Here is a 17,829-nt window from a genome sequence, read left to right on the forward strand (position 1 = left end):
TAAAAGCAGGCGGCTGGATCTTTTCCGTCAGTATCGATTGTGAAAGCGAGGTGAAGGATTTGGGCAGAACTTCTCTCAAGTTCCCGTTTCTAATTATAATGTTGGGGCTTTGAAGCCCCCGGGTGAGTGCAGGGGTAGCAATACGTGTACAGCTGCCCAATGGGTCAGATTTCCTCTTAGGGACTTTTCCAGCTTTGGGGGTCCTGGGTTCATTACGCTCAATTGGACCTAAATCAATGGGTGTATGTAACAAAGTTAACTTAACTGTGTCCACACTTTACCTTGTACTTTACCCTGTTTAGGTCTCAGGCAGTTTCATTTGGCAATTACAGTTACTGTAAGAGACGTTACACGAAGATCCAGATGTTACATGCAGCTTATAATCTGTGTAAAGTCTTATAAAGGACCCTGCCCCTCATTATCTATGTCTATGAACAGGACCACCAGCAGCACAATCAGACCTGCTCCCTGACTTTTCTGTCTTTTGTGTTTGCTTCATACCTCACTTTGTAGCATCTGTCAAATGACAAGCGTCATAATATTAGTGACTAAAAAAAAATCCAAAAGGTAGAAAAGTGGTGAAACCAGTTCAACTTGACAAAAGAAAACTGTAAAATAATAACAATCATTTAGTGACATTTTCGACCACATTAGGTACTTTTGTGCTTTGAAACCTTAAATCTGCAGTAACTGATCAACTTTCTTAGTTTTAGCAGTTGGACTTTTGTCTTTGTACTTTTCGCAGTCAAATACTTTATTGTCATTTTAATTGTGTTCGGGTTTGTTCACGGTAGAAACAACATATTTGCTAAATAGTAGAAATTTGTCTTTGCAGCGCTGATTGTAAGACAATTTACAAAAGAACAAATGTTGTTTTAGAAACAAAAATCATTTTCAAAAATACTGTTACACGCTCCTTCATATTTCCCTCCACGTCCCCATGTTTCTGGAAATAAGACTAGTAATTGGAGCAGACACAACAATATTAGCGTTAATTTAGTGATGTTTCTGGCAACCTGCCAACTATCCCGAGAACCAGAAGAAATTTCATTTCACTTCCTTCATTCCGCCTGCCACTGTGTTCATTCTGGCCTGCTTCAGCGACACATCCATCCCCCGTGTCATTTTTCAGGTGGCACAGAATCTGTCACGGCACCGGCTTTTCACTCTCAACACTTGTCAGGAAGTGGGTATTTGCTGAAGAGCAGAGATGCCGGTTTAAGAACAATAGGATGGCGGCGGAGGTAGATGGCGTGATGTTGACTTGAGAGGACCGGCCATAAAAACCCTCTTCAGCGGTAAATCCCGAAAAGTGCGGGACTCGCTGTAGCCCTGACAGTGCTTTGGCATGTAGTATTTTAACATCAGTTCCACAGGCCGACACGTAACGGCAGCAAAAATAGTGGAGAAGTAGAAGAAGAGGAAGCTGTTGAGGGAAGATTAAGATGTAGGCCACTTGCCAAGGAGCCCGAGCATTAGGAGGCAGAAGCTACCAGTGGTGGAAAGTAACGAGGCATAAGAACAGATTTCTACTTAAGTAGATTTAATTAGCGCTACTTTGACTTTTTACTCGGCCACATCAACAGGCAATTACATATACACTTACTCAAAAACTCCTAGTGGGGATCATTGAATTCAGTGTCAAATTCAAACCCATACTGAACCTTTGCTGAACTCTCTGTGCCAAGCGTGAAGAAAGGAGGTGATACATTTATACATTAACGTGGTGGATTCCGCATTTTCTTTGTCCTCCTCTCCTTCTGAAGGCAGCAGGGCTCACGTGCTCGTGCACACTCGAGTTCACCTGCTTACGGCTGTAGGCTGTTTGTGTCACTGTGTGATGTTGCAACAGGAGCAGCATAGAAATAAAGCTGGAAAAGGCCTCAGCAGCATCGTGCGGCCTAAACAACTTCAACCGATCACATGAAGCCGAGTGAAGTGTCACGACAGCTTTTGTTCCACCTCGAGCGCTGCACATTGGGTGTGAGTAAGAACAGTTGTCATCGCCATTGTTTTTGTTTCGGGGTCTTTTGGTTTGAAAGTTCAGGCTTATAAAACTGACTCAACGCGCGACCGTATCAGAGGAAAACACAGTCAGTAATGATGACATTCGATTTCGCTGATATGCCACTGACATCTGTAATCTGTAAAATGTCTTTAACAACAAGGAAAGTTCACGCATGCACAGAAAAGGACAAAGAAAAAAAGTCGTCTGCTTAAAAGGACAAGCAGCAGACAGTGCTCTGTTTTTCTAAAAGACCCAAAACAGCAAAGTCCTCTAAATAATGTCATCGTCCTTCCCTTTTTCTCTGTGGCACTGAAGTCCACTGATTCCTGTTGAAGACGTTAATCTTTAATCACAAATGTGCAGTTTCATATTCTGTACAACATCAGGATTTAGATGCATAAGCAAGAAATGGTTAGATAACTTTATTGTCCCCTGTTGGTCTCTAGGGGATTTCTTGACAATATAAAAGGAGAACATTTAAGTCCTCTGTCCAGTATTCACATCAGGACTTGGCCCTGTCGTGATAGTAGAATCTGTCCACTCAGGCCAGTTTCCACTGTTTGAACTGAAAAATGTCCATTGAGCAGATTTACTTCTTTTAATTAGAGGAGCTGCTGCTGTCACAACGTCAGGGTCGAGCATTATGAAAGCTTTGCCTTCAAACCCGTCCAGCAAATACTCTTTTAATTAAACCAGATTTACTTGGAACCTTCATTAACTCTATTCCTTTTTCTTCTACTGGACCAAAGTACATTTGAAAAGGAGCGTGTGTTTACTGGGACTAAGATTACAGAACTTCAGGGTAAGATAACTACATTTCTAAAAATATCTCACTTAGTATGTCAAACGGAACTTGGGGGCGATTTAAAATGAGGCAGAAGACAAACCATTTGATGTATGAGTGTTTCCCTAACAATATGTCACCTTGGATAAATCAGCAGAATCCTTGCTCTAAGCATAAGTTAAGTTTTACCAAATATCCAAAAAAAAGAAAAAGAGAAAAATGATCTCAAAAGATTTTTTTCATGTTTATTGACATATCAATAAATTATATACAGCATGGTTGGAAATGAAATGAGTATGAAATTGGTTATGATGTATTATCAGCTCCTTGAAACTATAGTTCATAAAATATAGCTATGAAAAGATTATAAGATAAGATATGAGGAACGCTTGTGCGTTTAAGATGTTAAATCCTCACAATTGACGCAGATCAAATCGCTGTGGAATCTCTACAGATCTGCTGGGATCATACTACACAACACTACACATGATAAATGAAAGAAGCTCAGCGTTGTGGCTTAGAGAAGCCTTTCTTTCTTTTTGTATTTGGAGAGTGCCTCTTACAAACCAGCGGGATGTTCCACTACCTGGAGCCAAAGTCGAGCCACTTGTCTTCATAAAACCGATCCGCCAGGTGCAGGTAATGTTAATAATTCATTACAACACCGACTGCACTAATGTCAGTGAATAAACACAAACTCTCATAACAGCATTTAACCCAACTTTACAGGAACTGTAAACCCTGAGGCTCATTTCCCAGCTCTTCAACGCCACGTGGGAATGATGACTTCACCGACACATCTTTTCCTCAGGTAAAGGTGAGTGAAGATGCAACACACTACGGTTCATTTATTAATTAAAACACATTGTCACCTGCAAACATCATGCGACACAAGAAAACGACAGAAATTCAATTATTTCTGAGGCAAAAAAGAAGCTTTGATAACTTATGTACTAATATCAGATTAATTAAACAAAATTCACTAATCCAGACTTTATTGAGTGCAGCACCGTGGTGGAGTGGTGGGTGCCGCCACCTCACAGCTGGAAAGCTGGCTGGCTGTGGCGTTTCTGTGTGGGGTTTGCATGTTCTCCTGGTGTAATTGCGTAGGTTTCCTCCGGTTTCCGCTTACAGTCCAAACACATGCAGGTTAGGTAGACTTCTATGAGACACTGTGTGTTCAACCGGGTACATGTGGCAAAGAAATCTGCGTTGTCTGGCAGAAAACGACCTGGGGAAACCAGGTCTACCTAATTCCCTACCACGATTCAGGAAACCAGCTTTCCTGTTTACATGGCAGAAACCAGGTAAACAGACATTTCGAGAGAAAGCCGCCTGTAACCTGCTTACTTATGTCCATGTGAATGCACTGTGTGTGTGCCCGAGACGGACCGGAGAGACGTTCAGCCGGGATGGGCAGCAGCCCCCCACAACCCTGAGCAGGATAAGTAGTTACACATAATAGATACTTGGTGTTAAATTCCTAAGCTGTGCAGCTGTATGTGAAGTAACTCTGATGATTAGATTCAAAACACATTGTCATCAAAGTAGTGTTGCAGTAATTCTAATCCAATATTATCATACTCACGTGAATGAGACAGTACTATCAGTATTCTCTCCGCTGATACTTAACATTTTGAATGCAGGAGTTGTACTTGTAGCCGAAGTACCTCTGTGTTGGGGTAGCGATACTTTTCCAAGCATTACGTTCTCGTGTGTGCATGAATGCAGAATTGGAATAATTAGACGTAAAAAGGTGAAATCTGCATAGCAACAAGCTGTACACAACGCAAAATGACAGCCATGATGCAATTTGGAAGGGCTCATTAAGGCTGGTACAGATACACAGACAGTAAATTAACGGGCTAAATGCCCCTCGGTTAAACAGTTTGTTCCCCTTTTAATTTCGCTCATTCATCCCTCTAAGTGGGGTTAAACGATGATTTGCGAGCCGCAGCATTTTTAGGAGGTCGTCCCAATATTTGCGCGGAAATACGACCAAAGAAAGCAGGTTAGTCTCAATCTCGTTCCCAGTCAGATATAAATAGAGGGGTGCAGCTATTTCATAAGACAAGGAAAGTGCTCCTGCAGAAACCCTCATAACTCCTCACTCCACTGTGTCTGTGCTGTTTGTTTTAACTGCAGGCCCACGTTGGCCGCTCGCCCGGAGGCTTCGGGGACGACTTGTAGACCACAAACCACAGCACATTTAGAGACTTTAAAGCGCCGATATAGACACGAGTGGAGAAAACACACGTTGCGTTTGCAGCAACACACACACACACACACGCACAACGTCCGCCCTCTGCCTCCCCTCCTCCCCACCCTCCCACTGAGCCAAATACCAACTCCTTTTTTTCCCCCCCAAAAATGGCTTCAGTGAAAATTATTACATTTCTCAGTCTGATACGCCGCTGCTGCCTTTTCATAAGCATTTCCATGAAAGAGCCTTTTTATGCTGAGGAAAATGAGAGGAGAAATTACAGCTGTTATACGATGCCTGGGCTGCCAGGAACGCCACAGAGCTCGGGCCTTATGAAATTCTTCCCGACTGATTGAACGGAGTCGACTGAGCCAGAGTGGATATACAGTTAAAAAAAAAAAAAACAGAACGTCTGGCTACTGTAGGGCAGGAGTTTCAGAAAGAGCTGATTAAACCACTGTGCTTGTTAGTTTTAACAGTGTCGTTAGTTTCACTGAGTCACGGCACAGCTCAGCTTGGATTCGGAGCTGACCTACATCCCAGCGCCTCCTGCTCCGCCTCCCTCAGCCAGGACAACCATTTTACAAACATTTAGTTTAACACACCACACATTTGTCAGCACATTTTATGGCGGATCTGGAGACTCTGTGCTATGTTTTTTGGACCCTGGTCCTTTTTATTGCTTTTCCATTTCCATCTTCTGCTGCACCACAATTTAAGTTCCACTTCTTTAATATCAGCTCTTTTCCCCCCAGTATCATGCTTCTCTGAGTCTATGTGTAAAGCGACATGTGCTGCGGCATGTTTAGTTTCCCTCGCGCTCTGTAAGATTAAACCCATCTTACAGAATAAGATGGGTTTAATAAATACGCTGTAGAGAGCTGCTGGCCTCAATCCACAGCTTGCTCAATTGTGCCGTTAGATCAGGAAGCGTACGATGGGGGAGAGATGAATAAGTGCCCCTCATGCACATTATGTGCGAATGTAAACAAAGTTTTTGCCAGCTGATGTCCAAACACACCCGTCTCTGCTTGAAAACATGAGCTTACTGTTGCGATTTTTATATAGTTTGGTGAATCACACTTGATAAAACACAAATTTGATTCCTTGTCTTTAGTTTTCTTACAAATGCCTGCAAACTGTTGACATTCTCATCAGCCTCATCTTTAGTGCATCTTTAGAAACCGTAACACGTGGATCACAAAAAGTGCTGTAGTGAAAACACGTTGCATAGCATCAACTCCTATGGTCTTGATTAGTTTACGCGACCATCTCACATCAGCAGCTCTCAAAGAGAGGAAGAAATAACTAGCATGCAAACGGAAGTGTCTTGGCGGAATAACCATATCTGACTCAGGACTGTCAACGAGTGGGTGAATGTTGTAACCGCACATAAAATTCTGGTAGCGCACTTCTGAAGGATTTTCATTTTACTAATCAACTACAAAGCATCTGAGTTTAACCAGCATAAGTACAACACTCCTTCCTAAAAATTATATTCCCAAGCAACTAAATAGTATTTGTGATTGCACGAAGTAGAACGAGTTGCAAAGCAAAGTATTTCTGAATGAAAGAGGACATGTATGAAAGGAGAACAAAGAGCAGGACTGAGATACGACAGATCCAAGTTAAACTCCAGAGTTCCATGTGTGGTTACGTTCAGAAAGAGAACCAGGAAAACAAACAGTAACAATTCTAATAACGTGTGGTTCAAAAACTGGTTACTCACCAGTGACTGCAAGATCAAATATTTTGGCAGAGGTGACATTTTATCAGCAACTGCAGTTCCGTCGTATAGAAGCGTACAGCAACCAGGCATAACATTACGACCACCTGTGCAATGTAGTACAATCCAATACAGTGGCTCTGCCCTGAATTCTACTTTTCCAAGGTGATAACCCACTCGGGCCTCAGTAGTACGGTTAGCGCACATGCTTCAGTCAACCCTGTCTCCTCAAAATGATGTTCCTATAGACCTGAACCGCAAGTGCGATGACATTTCCCGAAGAAACGTAATGTCGCCCACGTTATGTTTCCTGTGAACATAATAACAATATGTTGACATCCAATGCAAATGGCTAGTTGCCAATATGTAAATAGGTTAATGTTCGTCTGACTATGTTGTTGTCAAAGCATTTTATGGTTGTGTTTGGGTGATTACAGCAGCTCTTTAGGGTCAGAAGAAGGAAAATGCAACGTATCAGTTTACGCAAAAAATGTTTTACAGCCTTTAAAAACCGAGTCTTAAAGGGCCTAACCAGACACAGGAGTCGAGACTTAATCTTGGATCGTGGGCTTGACAGTCCAGTACTTTATACATCCCCAACCACCTTCTTTGGTCTCACGTCCTCTTAATGAAAATGCCAGTTGTGTAAATTCACAGAATTGGAAGACAATGAACAACTTATTACCTTTGGTAATAAAATGGAATTGCGTTTGCAGGAGTCAGGGTTGGCTTCAATATACTGTAAGCTACCAAAGATAACTGTACTTTACCAATAAACACATGGAAAGAGGATTCAAACAAAGCGAGTAAAGCCGTCCGGCCGACTGATAAGTCCCTTAAAACACAAAACAAAAAAATCAGCTGCTTTCTGTGAACAACATTTGTGCGATGGTTTGCCAGCAGTGTCAGCCGGTTCCAATAAAACCACACTCACACAGTCCTGATAAAGCAGATTAGATGAGTTTTTTCATTTGTCACTAACTTAAACTGTGCTTTGGTTGTTGCACATTTACGAATCAATATTGAATGTTCCCGAATTAATATTTAAAGCCACATTCTTCTGAGGCTTTTAGAAAACAATTCAAAAAGCCTGTTTTCATACCTCACTGATGACATTTCATTTTCCCAAATTGGATTTTCCCCCGAGGACGTTTTGTGTTTTCCCGTCAGTCTCCTCAAAGCTGTTGGTGTCATTTCATTTCCCAGGAAATAAGAAGGGGAGAGGTCAGCAGAGAAGCCTGCCAAACCTCCACTACTGTTTAACTGAGTGCTTCGGTTTGACACAATGATACAAACGGTAATTAACTGGGGTCTGAATTACATAACCAATTTACGTCGCTTTTCCCTGTTTCTGATATTGAGTACGTCTTCCCATGTCCTTTTATCACGTCGTGACAGAACCTGAAAATGCAGCCAACAGGTAAATAAAGGAAATCACTTGGCATCTTGAATGTAGTTCCAGTGGGAACCGACATAACTGGAACACTGTTCCTGGAGCTGTTACATTTTTTAAAACTGGTGCCATGATAATCTCAAAACCTCAGCACATAAAACCCCAACTGCTGCCAAATTGAACTACAATAGATCAACGGCTTTGGGCTCGTCCCCCTCAGGGGAGTTTTTACGCCGGAGGCCCTTCCTGCTGCAACCCTCCCGGCGCGGGGCCGGCACCAAGGTGGGCGCCACACCTGGTGGGGTGGCATTCCAACCCTTCTGCATCCCAACCCAATGCTCCACCACTGAGCCACCAGGCCCGCGAAGCCGAACTACAAATCAGGAGCCCACGTTTCATTTTTTGTACAGAAAAACGTCCGAACAGATTGTGGCACCTGCACACAACAAAAATAGAGCGATTTTATTTATAAAAAGAAAAATACATCTAACAACTGAGCTGTGTTTGCATTGCTGCATAGTGGCCTGGATTTGTAGTCAGTAGGCAGGTTTGTGCTATGGTTGGCATGTTTGGCACGTGTGGCATTCGTGGCCTGGTGCCTGACACACCCCCAGTGCTACAGTGCCGGGTGTGTGTGTGTGTGTGCGCGTGTGTGTGTGCGCGCAATACTGGTTCAATCCAGAGCAGTCGGGCAAGACAGAGGTCTCGACTCAGCAGTTCAGACACTTTCACCCAGAGACAAGAACCCACCTGTGCTTGTCCGTTTCATAAGGACTCTGATTTCACACGCGGGCTCATCTGTGCTCACGCTCCCTCACCCCTGCCACAACCTGTTCAGCCCCGCACCTGTTCTTACAAGGACATCTCACCCCACTTCACTTCGTCTCACCTCACCACCCCCACCACCCATCTACAGACCCGGACTCCGTCTCTGTTCTGTTGGAGCCAGCTGAAAATTCCCCAGCAGGACCGGTTGTGAGCGCTTCCGTCAATAATCGTCACCCACAGCTCAGTCTGCCCAAATCTGTCCTGCCAGACCAACTGCAGCATTGAAGTCTAGAAGTGAATTAAATATTTATAACATGTATAAGTGCTCTGTCTTGGGCAGCACTTTTTAGTGTGTTCCTCGAAGGCATCATCCCACAAAACACAAGGCTCCTCATTTTCTGTCTCTCTCTCTCTATTGGACAAAGGAGACACAATCGATGAGCCGACACTGATGCCGCTGGATCAACTTTCCCCAAAGCTCAGGGTGTTTCAACATCGTGAAAACAGTTTTCACTCGTGTGAGCGGACAGTCGGATGATAGCTTGTGTGGCTGCATCTGCCACCGAAGAGCCGTTGACTAGAAGAAAGATAACAACTTATGGTTTATGTACGTGCCCGTGATGTGCAAACACGATTTTTAGGGCAAACCTGTTTAAAAACCCTAATTAAGGAGGCAAACTAATCAAACTAATACTGTGAGAAGACTTCATGTGACTCTGATGAGTTTATTCCCTAGTTGTCCTATTTGTGCTCCGTTAACACCAAAGAGCCACACACACACACACACACAAAGTCACAATACAAGTAAATTATCTGCAGGATAACAAGATAACTACAGTGTGGCTTGTTGAAGCAGTAACGGAGTGTGACACTAATCCTGAACAAATACGGAAAAGGACCCCAAACTTGAGGGGTTTTCGTGTACGAGGGGACAGACGTTGGCGAATGATATCCGGCAGCTGCTCGCGCTCGGGAAAACGTGAAGACCAGATGAGGTGAGATTCCTCTTTTAGGGCCAATTAGGGTGTTTGTCAGAGACGCATTGTTAAAAGCCTGCGAGTGCAGAGGAGCTCATCACGTGGAGCTAAAACGACAAACACAGCAATTTGACCTGTGAACAAAGTGAAAATCGTTCGTAATGGAAACTTCAGCCCGGAAAGTGTAAAGTAACAATACTTTTACTTTGTGTTAAACGAGCAGCTTGCAAAGGTTTGACCTGAGCCGAAGTGACTTTGGATGGATTTTTAACTCACCTTTGATAAGATGCTGATTGTTTTTCATTTTCATTTTGTCGTTGCTGCGCTGATAACACTGTTGCCGTGACGCCACAATGCAAGTCGAAGACATAAACTCGGAATAATTACTGCGCTGACAACAGAGTCTAAAGAAATAAGTGCAGTACAATCCGTATTACCGGTCCAGTGTTTATTACTCGCCTATAATTCACCAAATCATTTAGCTGTCACAGTTCCCCCGATCAATTATTACAGTCAGACTTTTCTTCTTTTGCATCGTGATCACACTCTTACATTTGACAATATTGAGGTTATAGCTACTCCAATAAACCCATCATTTCCCTCTCAACTCCTTTTCTAATCACAGAGTGGAGATTACAGGCTAGCTTCCGCCGCCTTCCTTCCAGGGGGAAGAAAATTGTCTCTTTCAGTTTTCTCCCTGAAAGCGGTCTTTGCAAAGATGATTACTCTGCAGGTCATAAGTTAATTGTTTATGTGACTTGCATGTCAGCAAGAAATATGTTGTCTGCGTCCCCGAGAGACTAATACAAACCTTGATGCTGCACTGACTTTACAGAGCGTAGATGGCAAGAATCAGGCGAAGAAATGTTATTGGAACTTAGCGCTGCTTTTGGTGCTTGTTGCAAAAGTGTCCGACTGTGAGAAGGACATGTCATCTGGAAGAGCTCTGGAAAAGCAGGTTGAAAACGATTACTTCATCGTGTGAGCAATGGGACGACCTAATCCAAGTGATGTCATCAGCTAAACGTAGAGAGATAATTTAATACAGGGAAGTCAGAGGCCTTCAGTTACAGCCTGGTGTCACAGTCGTGTGTCCAGCATCATCCACAGCAGCTCCCTGTGTTGCCACTGATGTATATTTCTCTCGAAATGCATTTGACCAAAAGCAACAACATAACAGGGTTGATGTATAAGGTACAACCGGTTTTAGAACAGGTGAGGTTTAATAATCCATCTTTTCCAGCATCGCGGCTAAATAAATCAAAGCAAATGTAAAAATAAGACCAATGTGGACGTGTTGAAGATTCATAGTTTCTATCTATTTCAGTAAAAATGATTTGGGGCAACCCAATAACTCAACATGTAGTCACAAGCTTTTCTCAGATGATGTGTCATCAAATTTGGAAGCCGGATGCAGACGTTGAACCTCTCAGTCAGAATGAGCTGCCTCTTGTTACAGTAAATGCATCCGAACCCCATATGGATCCTTTTTGCAAACTTCACCTCGGCCGCCCACCTGTCGTGCTGACGACAGCAGCTCTGAGGACGACCCGCCCGTGGCTCAAGCTGATTCTCAATTAGTCCTGGAACAGCAGTGCTCCTATTGAACTAATGAATCACAGCAACCCTCCCCCCACTCTCTGCCAGTCTCCCTCGCTCCTCTCGTCACCGAGATATTGCTTCTCCTCCTCCATTTTTTTCTTTAAATTGCATGTCTTAAAATGGCAGCATCTCGGGATCATTACTGTCAGGGTGAGATTGAAGAGATGACAGTTGTAAGGAATGTGGAGTTCTCTGTGCAGGCGGTAGCGTCTTTAGTCTTTGTCACCCTAAATGAGTTTGGGGTCCTGTGGAGTGTGTGTGTGTGTGTTTGTGTGTGTGTGTGGAGAAAATGGAAGTGAGGAGCGCAACCGCAGGATTGATCTGAAAGACTCACCTCATTGATTTCTCCCTTCGACACCCATTTGTTTTCTTGTTCGGTGAATCAACACACATGAGTCATGTTGCCATCACATGGGGAAGAGATGAAAAGCGGTTTATGAATATGTGATCATTCCTGTAGCTTGTGTTCAAGTGGCACAGTTGGCGTACGCTCCCTATATATTCACGTATATTCACCAGTTAAAGCTTAATAATCAATGTATACGTGGATCAATCAGTGAAATGCTTGCATGCATGAAAGGCCTTTCACAGATATTTATCATTTCATTTTGCCACTCGATTTTAGCATCTCACTTCAGTGTTTTGAAGCCTGTTTTCTGGCTGTGTCTGTGCAGTTTTTGGCAAACAAAGGTCTGAGAAATCCACTGGACAGTACATTGCCTGCCTTGCAGCAGCAGCAGACACATATAGTTGGGGAATAGCTGGTAAAGCAAGTGGCTCATTTTGCAGCTAAAATGAAAACGCAGGCGACACCAGAGCTAAAGTGGGATCACTGGACTGAGTTTACAGAAATCTAACGTTGGCCAGAAACCGTTCGTGCATCACATTCTTTTTTTTTTGCACACCATGTTTTGAGGACCCCCCACCTGTCCTGATGCTGAGGTGGAGGCTGTGTTCAGTAGGTCAGTAGAGGAGACGATTGGAGGACTATTCGTGCATTTATCAGTTTGTCCAAATATCCTTGCTTGTCATTGTAATTTAATTTCTCAAAGTTGGCCTTGTTTCTTCTTCCTCCTCAGCCAAACAAAAGATTGTTCTATTGCTAATTAGTGTATTTGCCTTTTCTTACTCTTTTGCTAAAAATGTAGCCGGTGCCTGTAGCTTTAAGGAAGCACCATCATACTTTTTTGCCCAGATATTTTCCAAAACCAATTAAATCGGCTTTACAGTTTTTACCATTAACTCCTCTCACACATTACCACATTTTCTAAATGTTATTATTATTAATGCAAAAATCCTAACTTCCAACCCACTTGTGCAAACTGGAGGGTAACTTTAACGGTAATTTACTACCCACTGTAAGTGAGCAGATGTTTTCATTACCACGCTTGGGCTCATGTACAAAGTTCAGACGGCTGCAGGAAGCTCCTTTGCTTTGTGAACCAACCCAGCCACCCCTTGGCAACCTTGTGTGTTTAAATACTAGGTGCTGCCATGGTGTAAGTTGCGTTGACCGTTTCCCTGAGCTTGTACAAGCAGCCATAATTGCATAATGCAGCATCAGTGCAGTTTAAGTAAAACAACTTCCAGACAACTTCCCGACAGCAGGACGAAGGGTTTGGTTGAGTGCAGTGAAAGACAGTGGATCCAAAACCAGTTGGGCTGACGTGTTGGAGGAAGCTGTAGACCAGGGATGTGGTAACAGGACTGAAGCTCTAAAATATCTGAAATATAACAATATGCCTGTTTCCTGCTGAGTGGAAATGCGTAAAATCACAGACCGACTATCAGAAGTACTATTAAAGATACAGCTAATGTGCACGAAACCAAACCCAAATGAAAGGGCCATGAGAGTTCACTAAAATCTAAACATACACACACTAAATGGTCTCTGATCAGAGCTTCCAGTTGAAAGCCAGACATGTTTTGGACATTTTTCTACACTATTACACCAATTTAAGCTCATTATAATGAACACTGTAATGTCTAAAATGGTTTTAGGCAAGTAAACAAGCATCTTTTTTGTACTTTTTACCCACTTGCTAGTGACAGATATAGTATTTGCCAATTTTTTTTTTTCGTCAGTCCTGCCAGAGAAAATCTTTTAATGGCACTCAGTTTTCAGATTTTGAATGAGATGCACTTCCTGAACAGACATGAAATCAATTAGGTTAATTATAATGTCACAGCAGTGGCAAAAAAAAAAATAATTAAAAAAAATCTAGCTCTCTGATTGACAGGATTGCAAAATGTCATTCTGACCTACCCTGTCTGTGTAACAAAGTCGAAACCTAGTGTTCCTGCATATTTATCACCAGCAACGAGATTCAAACCACCGCCACCAAATCAAGGTCAACCATGCAGCACACAGCATAACCCCTGAAAGAAAATTAGGCGTATTCATCACGGTGCAGTGAGACAATTGCCCCAGTTCAGGCCCATTCCAGAAGTTCAGGCTTCTAATCAACTTGCCTCATTAATTTAAATGATGTGACACAACAGAATCTCGCTGTGCCAATCAGAAGGTTAGTTAATTTAGCTAATTAGCCTCCGAGTGGCCGAGAACTGATCGTGGTCTTCGGAGGGTTTCTGATCCCTTCCATTTGCACAGTAAACAACTAAATGAAGGAAAAGGCATTGAGCCCTTTCATGACTGCGGGAGTTGAAGAAGAATCCGTGTGATCATTCCTGCTCAAGGGGGCAGAAATTATGCAATATACCCAAAACACAAAGCTGGTGGGTTTGGGCGGTTTTGCATGTGTGAATGGGGTCAACATGTAGTGTACATTTGATTTTTCCATGTGTCCTGAAGGTGAAGTGCTCACAATTCTTCCAGACTGTCACTTTAGCACTTTACTTGTCCAGTTGGTCCGGCTGTCCCAGTCTACAGCCTACTATCAATTTGTAATGACCCCCTTCCCCCGACTCCCATCGCATCCCAACCGGTGTTTTACCACAGTCATTAATTCCTCAGACACACTGGATGTCTCATTTGAAAGATGCTGCTTGGAGGCCAATGCTTCTCCAGCAGCAGATTTGAAGCTACGTACTGACACCGTGTGAGCACTGAGAGGTGGTGCAGGAAGTTCACATGGAGTCTTTTCTGCTAAAGCAACACTCAAAAATCCTCCTTTTTAATCGTTTCCTATCAAATCAGTTTGAAGGACGTGCATTAATACAGCATCCCTACTTTTGACACCAGAGTTGAACTGGTTTGCAAAGCTTTAGTCAGACTAGTATAGTTGATTCAGTTTCCTTGAGTCTTTCACAATGATTTGAAAAGTACCAGACTTTGGATGTGCTGCAACTTTGCATTATGACCAAACAATTGGCTGAGGAAATAATCGACACCAAACTCCTTTTCACCATAAATTGCATTTATAGTGAAAACGACATCTTTAAGGACAATGCAATGTCCTTAAAGATCTGAAGTCTTGACTGGTAGTGAGCCTTTCTTCTATTTTAGGCTTACTGGGGACGTTGGGGCATCTACGGGCGAAAGCTTTGTCTAAAGGAAAAAGTAGCACATTACTTTTTATTTAGCCAATTTAAAACGTGTCCAAAAATAAATCTATATATTTTGATTTACAAACCTACTGTGGTTGTAGCAGAGGATGTAGAACCTGAATACACACAGCTTCACCTTCATCTGTGCTCATTTTCACATAGGGATCGATCGCATGTCGCCGTAGTGCTGCCGTTACTTGTTACACTTTCTATGTTTAATGGGTGTGTCCAATAAAGACCTGAAAGGACAGCAATAGCGTCCTTATAGATATTCGGGAGTTTTGTGAAAACCAAATCTATTTGTGCTGAAAACCAAGAAATTGCAAACGCTGCCTTTAGTATCTTTGTTCTGCAACTGGATGCGTGAATGTCTTTGTCCTCTTATCTTTTTAGAGTTATTGTTTTTTTTTTTTTATGTGTAAATGGTAAAATAATAAATAAGGACATTAATGCATTTATGAATGCAATTATTTACAAATCATTTAAAACCTATTTCACATTGTAAATGAAACGGCAAACGATGACACATGGGATGGTGAGTATTTCAGAATTACGAATGAATCCAGCTTCATCACTTTGACAACAACATTTCTTGATGTAAAACCTATCTGAGCCCAAGCTCATTTAATATGGACAGGGGTGAAGTGGAAAACTGTCCTGTGGTCTGATGAGTCCGTTTTTTTTATTTTTTAAATCATGGATGCCGTGTCCTCCATACTGAAGAGGAGAGGGACCATCTGACCTGTTTTCAGTGCACTGTTCAGATGCCAACATCTGTGATGCTGTGGGGGTGAATTAGTGCACACAGAATGGGTAACTTGGACATCTGTGAAGGCTCCATTAACACTGAATCAAATGTGCAGTGCTGCCATCCAGACAACGTATTTTCCAGGGAAAGTGCTGCTTGATTCAGCAACACAACGTCAAACCATAATCTGTACGTGGCTCAGTTCTGTCAGCCATGAGGTACAGTGCAGCTCCACCTGCTAATGAGAATAATCAATCTCCCATAAAACAGAGTATGTTTTTTTTTTTCTTAGATCAGATAAATGAAATAGACTCAAGGTGTCCATTAGTTCTGCTGGTTCCCATAAATACTCAATAATGCCTGAGACGCTCCTGGAGATTATTCAGGACTCCAAATTGGATTAGCAGAGAAGTTCCTGCCAGCAATTAGTGAGAGGGAGTAGATGAGCTGAAGCAAGCACAAAGCTATTAATTAAAGCTGGGGGAGAGTGGGGGGAGGGGGTGGTGGGGGGTGGGGGTGCCACTGGGTTCATACAGCAGTGATGAAGATGAGCTGCTGTGGGAGAAGAGGTGTCAAGAAAAAAAGCCTTGAGAGGAGTGAAAGAAAATCAATGACACCTTGAGACTGACTCGGACCTGGGTTCGCTCGCAACAGAGTCTCGGGGAAACTTTAGCATTACAAAGGTTTGTAATGTATTTTCAAATGGATGGTTGACATGTCTTCTCACGCTTAGCAGCCTCATTAGGAATTAGATTCTGTGAGCTGAGCTGCTGCAGGGATAGTGAAGCTGTCTCATCAGCTCACACATGTAATCCCCAGTGTCGAGTGCACTCGAGCTGAATCATGTGAGCTGCCTGCAACTTTTTAAATGGAAACGGAGGCTCGCGTAACTTTCCGATGACGCTCAAATGACTTTTCTGAGAATTCTTATTCCTGCAGAGGTTTGACATCTGCAAAGTCGCTTTTTTGATAATGTAGTTTTTTCAGTGTCTAGACTTTTGTAAAAACTTGTGTTTTTTACGAAAGAGAAAACAAAACACGTGTTCACTTTAATGCTACAAGTTCAAGTTGCTTGTGATGGTCTTATGTCAGGACTCTGTGAGCCAAACAAGCAGGGGAATAAAATATGTTTTGAGGAGCATATGGACTTTTCAGCATCGATGGTCCCTTTCCAGATGTGTGATCTGCCCACACCATAGGCACTGATGCTCCTCCATGCCATCAGAGATGCAGGCTTTTCAGCTGTCTGCTGATAACAAGCTGCACGGTCCCTTTCCACTCTAGTCCACAGGACGGGACAATAATAATAATAAAATAATAATAATGCATTTCATTTATAATGCAATGCAACAAATCTCAAAGTGGTACAAGAAAGAGGAGCATGAAACATGTAAACGTTAACACTAAACAAAGGAGCAGTTATTTAAAAGCTTTCTTCAAGTCCGTTTTAGAAGCAGCTACAGTCTGTGGGGCCTTCAGATCTTCAGGAAGGGAGTTCCACAGGTGGGGGGGCGGCCGAGCAGAAAGCTCGATCTCTCATAACTTAGTTCTGGGGATATGTAGGAGTTGGGCACTTGTTAAGCAGAGATTGCAGGATGAAGTATGCAGAGTAACAAGCTCCTTGACGTAGGCAGAGGCGTTGCCATGGATGCGCTGATATGTTAGTAACACAATTTTATAATGAATTCTGGAGGAGACCAGGAGGCCAGTGAAGGGACTAGAGGATGCGAGTGCTATGCTCATGTTCACGCACTCTCATCAGGATCCTGCCAGGATCCTTCTGAAGACTCTTGGCAGGGATCAAGCCTGGAGGAGCTTTTCTGCATCAGATAGGCTGAGAGTGGAAAGGAGTGTGGCTAGATGACTCGCACAGATGTTCAATGTGGTTATTAAATGCCAGGTGAGGATCCAGACTCACAGACTCGAGGTTGGTAAGTGTGGACGAGAGGGGAACGTCCTGTCTGAAAAAGGTGAAGGTGTTTATAAAAGGTGACGGGACCTGACACGGGTGCCGACCAGAATGGCTTCAGTTTTTGAACTGTTTAATTGGAGGACGTTTTGGCTGCTCCGTGACTTTATCTCCTCCAGGCAAGTGGTCAGCGAGGAAGGATGT

At 43.0% G+C, this 17,829-nt stretch overlaps 1 protein-coding gene across 1 annotated transcript in view; it reads left to right on the forward strand.

Moving 5' to 3' along the window:
- Positions 1-3,062: 3,062 nt before the first annotated feature.
- Positions 3,063-17,829, forward strand: part of LOC137129914 (cortexin-3) — a 32,531-nt gene continuing 17,764 nt past the window's right edge. Inside the window, exons 1-2 of the mRNA XM_067509359.1 lie at positions 3,063-3,431; positions 3,522-3,609. The gene's annotated coding sequence lies outside the window, so the exon portion shown is untranslated. The remainder of the gene's footprint in view (positions 3,432-3,521; positions 3,610-17,829) is intronic.

Source organism: Channa argus, chromosome 7 (assembly GCF_033026475.1).
Source record: "Channa argus isolate prfri chromosome 7, Channa argus male v1.0, whole genome shotgun sequence".
Taxonomy (NCBI): domain Eukaryota; kingdom Metazoa; phylum Chordata; class Actinopteri; order Anabantiformes; family Channidae; genus Channa; species Channa argus.